At 44.4% G+C, this 7,463-nt stretch overlaps 2 long non-coding RNA genes across 3 annotated transcripts in view; one reads left to right on the top strand and one right to left on the bottom strand.

The window, feature by feature from the left end:
- The first annotated feature begins 45 nt into the window (after positions 1-45).
- Positions 46-1,517, top strand: LOC135282517 (uncharacterized). 2 transcript variants are annotated; one of them, XR_010348649.1, is made up of 3 exons: positions 46-348; positions 487-648; positions 1,163-1,517. It is a non-coding gene; the product is annotated as an uncharacterized LOC135282517 (long non-coding RNA). The 2 variants fall into 2 exon arrangements; XR_010348648.1 differs by having other exon boundaries at positions 46-648.
- The window catches only part of LOC135282515 (uncharacterized), a 214,049-nt gene continuing 207,480 nt past the window's right edge, over positions 895-7,463 (bottom strand). Inside the window, exons 9-10 of the long non-coding RNA XR_010348646.1 lie at positions 7,295-7,435; positions 895-2,209 (exon numbers count right to left, since the gene is read on the bottom strand). This is a non-coding gene — a long non-coding RNA (uncharacterized LOC135282515). The remainder of the gene's footprint in view (positions 2,210-7,294; positions 7,436-7,463) is intronic.

Genomic DNA, 7,463 nt, shown 5'->3' with positions numbered 1-7,463 from the left:
CGGCTCGGCTCGGCTCGGCTCGGCTCGGCCCGGCCCGGCCCGGCCCGGCCCGGCCCGGCCCGGCTCTCGCCCTCAGGTCTCGGCGGTGCCTTTTCAATCACCGATCACCGATTTAAAAGTGTTGCTGTTCCTTTACCTGTTTACCGTGCATCCCTCAAATGCGGTACCATCTTCCTCGGCGGGGACTACAACCACCTGTAGTCGCAGGTCTCCCAAACGAGCCCACGTCCCCTTCAGAGCCCCTGATAAGGTTTATTTCTTAGCTTCTCCAAACACTGAAGGCAGAGAGAAGGGGATTTCCGAAGAGGCAGCTGAGCACAGACCCACCCTCAGCTCCGCTGGTGTCAGGTGGAGCCCTTGGCCTCCCTGTCCCTGAGCAGCCCGGCCCAGCCTCAGCCCTGCTGTGCTGTTGGCGAGGAAGGGCTGTGCGAGAGGAGGAATCCCTGCCAGCAGCACTCAGTCCTTCGTTTGCCGTGTGCTTTTCAGCCCCTTAGTGCAGCCCTTGCTGCCGCTGCTCCCGGCCCTGATCCCCAGCAGAGCAGTGCCCTCAGCCATCCCAGACAGGGCTGGCACATTGAAGTTTCTGCATGGACATGGGACACGAGTTACTGCATCACATCTAAAATGCCACCAGACATCCGTGTTCAGGTGCCTGACTTGCTCCCTAAAACCTTCTCCATTGACCTGATGTAGTCAGGAATTACTCTGGATGTGTGCCCTCAATTCCCCTTTCCCCACCCTTGTGTCGGTTCATGTCCTCACTTGATCCAACACTTGTTCTACAGAACAAGTCACCAACAAAGTTCTAAGCTCTAAAATAAACTTTACAGACTCATACAACCTGAAAAATGAAATGTTATGCTTATTGCGGGCTTTCAAAAACCTGTAAAAATGAAACAGAAGTTTTTAATTATGAAGCACAGGATTATAATCTTAAAATTAGCCCTTGGATAAGCTATTTGCTAATCAATATTTACATTAATATAGTGCTTATTGCTACCAAACTCAATCAACATTTGTTAATGAAATAAGCTACACTGCACCTATAGGAAACATCATACATATTATGAAATGGTTTGTAAATAGTTATTAAATATATTTTATGATCATGATAACTTCATTCTGTTAGGTATGTAAAGCTTTTTGCATTAATTTACTCCAGGAAAATGGACTCAGAGGAAGCTGAAAGAGGCAGACCCTCGTGGGGCAGCAGTGCAGAGATGCAAAGAGAGCCTGTGCTGCCTGGGTGAAGTTACACACGGGCCAGGCAGGCACAGCTTGTTCAGATCCAGAAGCTGCAGAGGCACTCTGAGGATTCTTGATGTGCTGCTGAAGTGGGATGCTTCATGGTGAGGAAGATTTAGAAATGCTGACATCTGATAAAAGAACTAGTTCAGATTCTATGATTGTGAAATGTATAAATACCTAAATCTGATACCATGGTAACTTGGAAGAAGAGTTCTTACAACTGGTTATCCAGATGTCTACAAATATGAAAAACAAGCTGCTCCAGATACTATCTTGATTTCTTTATTTGCCAAAACTCTATTTATATCTTTAGCTCATCTTTATTTGACTGCACAGTTTTCCAAGACTACCATATGTCTTTGAGTGTTCTCTACAGATTTTTTCCCCCCAATACATTTATTCTGTCCCTCCTCTATACCTGCATTGAGACACAGAGCCACCAAACACCAGAGAGTATTAGAAACAGCACAGGGAATTCTGAAATTACTATCTGTAGTTTTAATCCATGAATTTACAGCTTGTAAGAGAGTGTCAGAAGTAGCTGGGATAATCATAAGATAACCCACATTTCCTTTAACAACACAAGAATTTAACAACAACAGCCCAGCCAGCTCTTAAGAAATTGGTGTTGAGTGTAGCTGTCCCCACAAATTGACACTTAATGTTGAAATAATTTTTTACAGCAGTGTCTGAGAAGTTTACCCAGAACTGGGCACACCTCACCCAGCTGCTGGCAGTACCCTGGATCCTTGCAGTGCCTGGGCTAGGCTGGATGCACAGCAGATCTGATGGTGCCAACACTCCTGGGCATCTTGTGCCTGACCAAGGGCTGCAGTCGTGCTCCCAGTGCTGGACCTCACCTGGGGGCACTTACCAGTCAGGACACGCTGTTCTACACTCCTGGAGAAGCAGCAGGGATTTCTTTCCAGACAGAATTTCATCAATTATACCTCATACTCTCCTGTCAGCAGCAAAATCCAGGCCATTTGTTACATAGTTTGGAAGATGGTTGTGCATTTTAAAACTTGCCTTTTGGTGTGGTTTCTAGGTTGTATCCATTATTTTACTTGACACTTAAGAGTGTCCAGAATGCAGATTTTAGTGTTTATCCTGTAATATCTTCAAAAGACTGGACACTATATTTATATCTGCCCTCTGCCAAAGCTAACTTGCTATTACATTTCCACTTTTTAAAGCAACATAACTGTTCCACTTCTAAAAAAGAAATTGTGCAAACAGACTTTGTGAACAAGTGAGCCACAAGAACCCACTGAAAACTTTAGAAAAAATTCTCATGGCTACTTTACTGTTATGAAATGGCCATCTGAAAGAAAACAAGTCTCATGAAAACCAAAGGGAAGAGGAAAGAATAAGAATAATTTGGTTGCTGTATGAAACTTTGGTACCCCCACATTGTACTTATGCGTGGGAGACATCCCTACAACACAGGAGAACCAGGGGAGGTAAGGAGAAGGGCAGAGGTGTGATCAAGAGAGTGCAACAGTGAGGTACTAAGAGAGCTTAAAGTGGCTGAAGCTCTTCCACCTGCAGGGGAGGAGGCTGAGAAAATATGTTAAAGGCTTATGAAATCACAAAGGCAGGGGCTGGGATGAATATGAAGCTGTTATTTGTCAGACAGAGACTGATGAGGCATTACAAACTGCCCAAAGACAGGGCCTTTTTCCACTGCAGGTAATTAATGTTTGGAACTCCCTACCACAGGCTGTAGTAAAGGCAACAGTCAGCAGGTTCAAAAGGAAACTAGTCAAACTGGGTAACAGGTCTATACATGAATTAAAAAAGAGAATAGGCATGGAATGATCATCTCCAGTTGATGCCTGGTCATAATTATGGATACCTGGAAGTGTGAGGTATTATACACACATATATTGTATATTTACAATATATGTGTATATTGTAAAGTATTACAACAATAATACCATGAACTTTATGCTCCTTTCTATTCATGCTTCATTAGCTTCTATCAGCCTGAATCAGAGACAGGTTCCTATGACGCTAGAAACTCTGAATATCATTTTTCAGAAAGATCATTTCTCTCTGAAAAAACCCCTGAGCAGCTGTGATAGTTGGGGACAATCACCTCCAGAGAGACCTAAAGGACCTGGAGGGACTATGGAGTGTTCTTCAATATAAGAACTGCCTTGGAGGGAGGGAAGCTCTCAAAGTGTGGCAGCAGGCAAAGCAGCACAACGAACTGAACAGCTTCTACTGCCCAGCAGCTGCAAGAAAGAGACAGGTAGTGACATGAGATCACTTCCAAGGCAATTGGGTCTTGACTCCTTTCACATGAGGCCACTGAGACACAGGAATCAGTAACAGACAAGTGTTCCTTAACCCTGGAGTGTCCAAGGCAATAGGCTGCAAAATTTGGAGTATTCTTAGCTCAGCATGGCTATGACCCTTTTGATGGACCTAAGGGGCACCCTGAAGCAGAGCTTGCTCTAACTGCTGGAGAAGTGCCTTACAGCTTTTGGGGCTTGGATGAGGATGGTTGATTTGAGGGAGAGGTGACAGATGGCAGAGGAGAGCAGGTCCCCTCTAGTGTGACAGAAGTTTCAAAGGATGACATGGTGAGCATCCAGCCTCCGTAGCCAAGTGAGCTCTTGCAGAGTGCAGATCATGAAGTGAGATTTTGCAGAAGCATGAGCAATGGAGGAAAAATGGATGGTCCTGACAAAGAAATCTGTGTCATTGTGTTGGCTGATAGACCTGGAGATAGAGATTCCCCTTAATCATGTGTCAGTACCTTAGCCAAGAAATCTCACTTCAGTCAAACAATTTGGAAGAAGTATTGTTGTTGGCTGGGAGCCTCCACTTGTGCTGGCTGTGTAGATATTAAATGTGGTTTCTATAGCCAGACAGCTCAGAGACTCAAGCAGTGATTGAAGATTTGGATTTTGAAAAGTCATACCTACCAAATTCTACTTCAAAGTGTAATATAAAAAGGAAATTACTGTTAGAAGCAACACACCATCCTAGTAGGGAGAGACTTCCAAATAGGTCCGAAATGTTTAACACTTAGGAGCATCATCCTGTTTCCACAGAGGTCACTTGGATGCCAAGCAGCAGTTATTTACATGCTGTGTACCCTGATGGAAGGTACATGCCATGAGGCAGAGGTCCCCTGGATAAACTTGCAAAACCTTATGAGAGTTATCTTGCCCTTGCACTGTGTTTAGTTTCATGGTTAACTCAGGAATGAATCTTTCTGATGGGAAGAGGATATTGCAGATGAAAAGTGACAATGTCTAGTGTGGCTTCTACTGATTCGTGTGGAGAAGTCAGTCTGTCCTTCCAGAGGTGGGGACACTTGGGTGCCAGTGGTATCCTCCACACTCACACTGCCCTGGCTTCTGGCCTGCCTAAAGCACCTAAAGCTCCATCAGTAATTTAAAGAATCTTTTCAATTTGTGAACCTTGGGTGGTTTTACAGCGAGGTACAGCATGCAGGAAACGTCACCTCTCTGCTGGGACACACCTGCCCTTTGTTCCTTACTGCCGGCCGTGGCAGGGACAGCCCGTGAGCCCCGGACTACGGAACAGAAAGGGGAAAGGGAGCAGCTGCTCGGAGGGGAGCACGGAGCGTTCCCCGGCTGGCTCGGGCTCTGGGGACACCATTAGGTGGCAGCAGAGCCCGGGGAACGAGCCCCGCGTCCCGCCGGGCCCCAAATGTCCCCTCTCTCCTCCCTGGCACCAGTGTCGCCTTCGGGGGATTTTAAAAAGGAACTTTTAAAGCAAGACACTTGCTCTTCATCAGTGTGATACACTGCAGCTCTTCTTACAGCATAGAAACTCGAGAGAGTTTCCAGTCCTTAAAATACTTTCATACTTTTCCCCTGCTGCCAATATGTCCAGCCCACTGAGATCACAGGTCTGCAAAATGCCCAGGGCTGAGCGAGTCTGCCAGACACACAGACACACAGACACACACAGAGACACAGAGACACACAGACACACACAGAGACACACAGACACACACAGACACACAGACACACACAGACACACACACAGACATACACAGACAGAGACACACAGACACAGACACATGACAATCCACAGGGTGGTCCCGAGGTGATCCCAGGACTGCAGCCCACCCACTCGTTCTTGCCCCACTGCAGAAATGCTCTTGTACAGCAGAGCTGCCGCAGGCTGGGTGCACTGGTGGGTGCCCTTCTCTCCTCTCTCTTAGCTCAGTTTGACAGAGTAGACTGTGTGGAAAACTACAACATTGACCCAAGTCTAGTTTTACTGTTCCAGGATTTCAAACCCCCTGATGTTGTTCTAGCCAGGAGGCAGGAGTGTCATCCACTGAAGGGGATACACTTTGCTATGACTTTTACCCCTGACCTTTCCTGCACAGCACATTTTGTTCCTGTGACCCAAGCACAACTGTTAAGCTGTCACATCCATGCAGAAGGAGGACTTAGAGCTGGCATTAGCAATTGCTGCTTATTCATAGACTCTGACAAGAACACAGATCCACAAAGTAGAATCCAGCCCTTCAAGCTGGCAAATTTGCAGCATGCTGGTTGGCAAAAAATGAATTTGTATTAGTTACTTGTCTTCTTCATGGTGTTCAGTGGATATGCCTTTACTCCTTATTGCCTGTAGGTAGAGATGTGATGAACATGGTTTGGCAGGGCTGGATCTTTTTACAATAAATCACTAAAGAAAATAAATCCTTACGTGACTTATTTCCCCCACATGACCAAAAGCACATCCCCAATCAAAATGGCATCCTCCATTCTGTAATAGGTTCAATTCTGGCTGCATTCAAGGGGACAAATGCCTCCAGCCCCTGCCTCCCTGGGTGTCTGTCCAGTCCCAGGGAGCCCATCCTTCCACGTGTTAAAATAAGGGAGTAACACGTGTGACAGACAAACCACAAGTGGACTTTTGTCCACATGACTGAGAAAGTATGGAATGAGTCAGAGGAATTGTTCTGCTGCCTTCCATCTGGCTCCCAGTCCATGGCTCTTCACACTTGCTTTACCTGAAGGACCTTTTCCATAGCAGGTGAATAGCAGTGGTTCTCAGGGGCTGACTGTTCCTTCCACATTCCCCAATTCCCCTCCAGAAAAACAGGACTGGCAGAAGTACTGCCAGAGCAAGTGATGACTGTCAACTTCTGCTGTCTCTTCTCATAGTGCCCAGAGATTTAATTATTAAAAATTTAAGAATACTTTTTAAGTCACCTTAATTTCTAGATCTTCATCACTAAATATTGTCATAATTTTCTTTCAGATTACACCAGTCACTTCAGAAAGCTCCAGCACAACAGTGTCCATAACTGATCTGTGAAACTCCAAGATCAAGAAGTTGTTTTTTTATTAATGCTATTCATTCTCAAAATAAGAGGACATGGAGAAAGTTCTTAATTCTTCAAATAATCAAGTCACAAAGTAGGAAACCATTTAAGTTTTAAATCAAACTCATCAACAATGATCTCTGAAAGGGCTCCCAGGTGATAAGAAACATGGTAAAGACAAAAATAATTTTTCAGGAGCATTTACATTGTATTCTATATTGCAAAATAGGTCTCAAAATTCTAACAGAATTCTCCATTGCTTACCTTACCCTACTAAAGAAAGACAAAGAGCCTGGGGAGAACAGAGCTTCTATGGCTTATGGCTTTTAGAAATTACCTGCTAAGTGTGTAATTTTAAAGTGATTGTCTTCCATTAGGACTACAATAAACAGCATGGTGGAAAATTCTATCTGATTACCTTTTCTAATGAGCTGCAGGAGGTTGTGGAGGCCAGAGCTGTAGAATCTTAAACATTTCATCACTGATTTCAAACCTGCCTCTGAATTAATCAGATAATGAAGTGCAAAGAGGTAATGAACCTTATGCTGATCAACAAATTATTAGTGATCCTTGCAGATTTTTGGCAGGCTAAACACCTTTTTATAAGATTTCTTAAAGTAGGAAGTTTATAAAAAGTATGGGCTCTATGTATAGTTTTTTGTGTGATAATCAGTAGATATAAACTTTATAATTTATCCAATTATTTAAATTACTCACAGCGTGTTTAAATTCCTGTTGGGGCTCCGGGGGGCTGTTATTATCACAGATGCAGTTTAATTGAGACAGCAGCAATTAAAGATGAACTAAATCTTGAGAACTTTCAACTACAATCTCACTGGAACAAGTGGAGCTCTGACTCTGGAAATGAGAGAACAGGTTTTAGGCA

This window comes from Passer domesticus, chromosome 17, assembly GCF_036417665.1.
Source record: "Passer domesticus isolate bPasDom1 chromosome 17, bPasDom1.hap1, whole genome shotgun sequence".
Taxonomy (NCBI): Eukaryota; Metazoa; Chordata; class Aves; order Passeriformes; family Passeridae; genus Passer; species Passer domesticus.
Note: the sequence above shows the minus strand (reverse complement) of the source record. Positions and strands in the feature narration are given on the sequence as shown.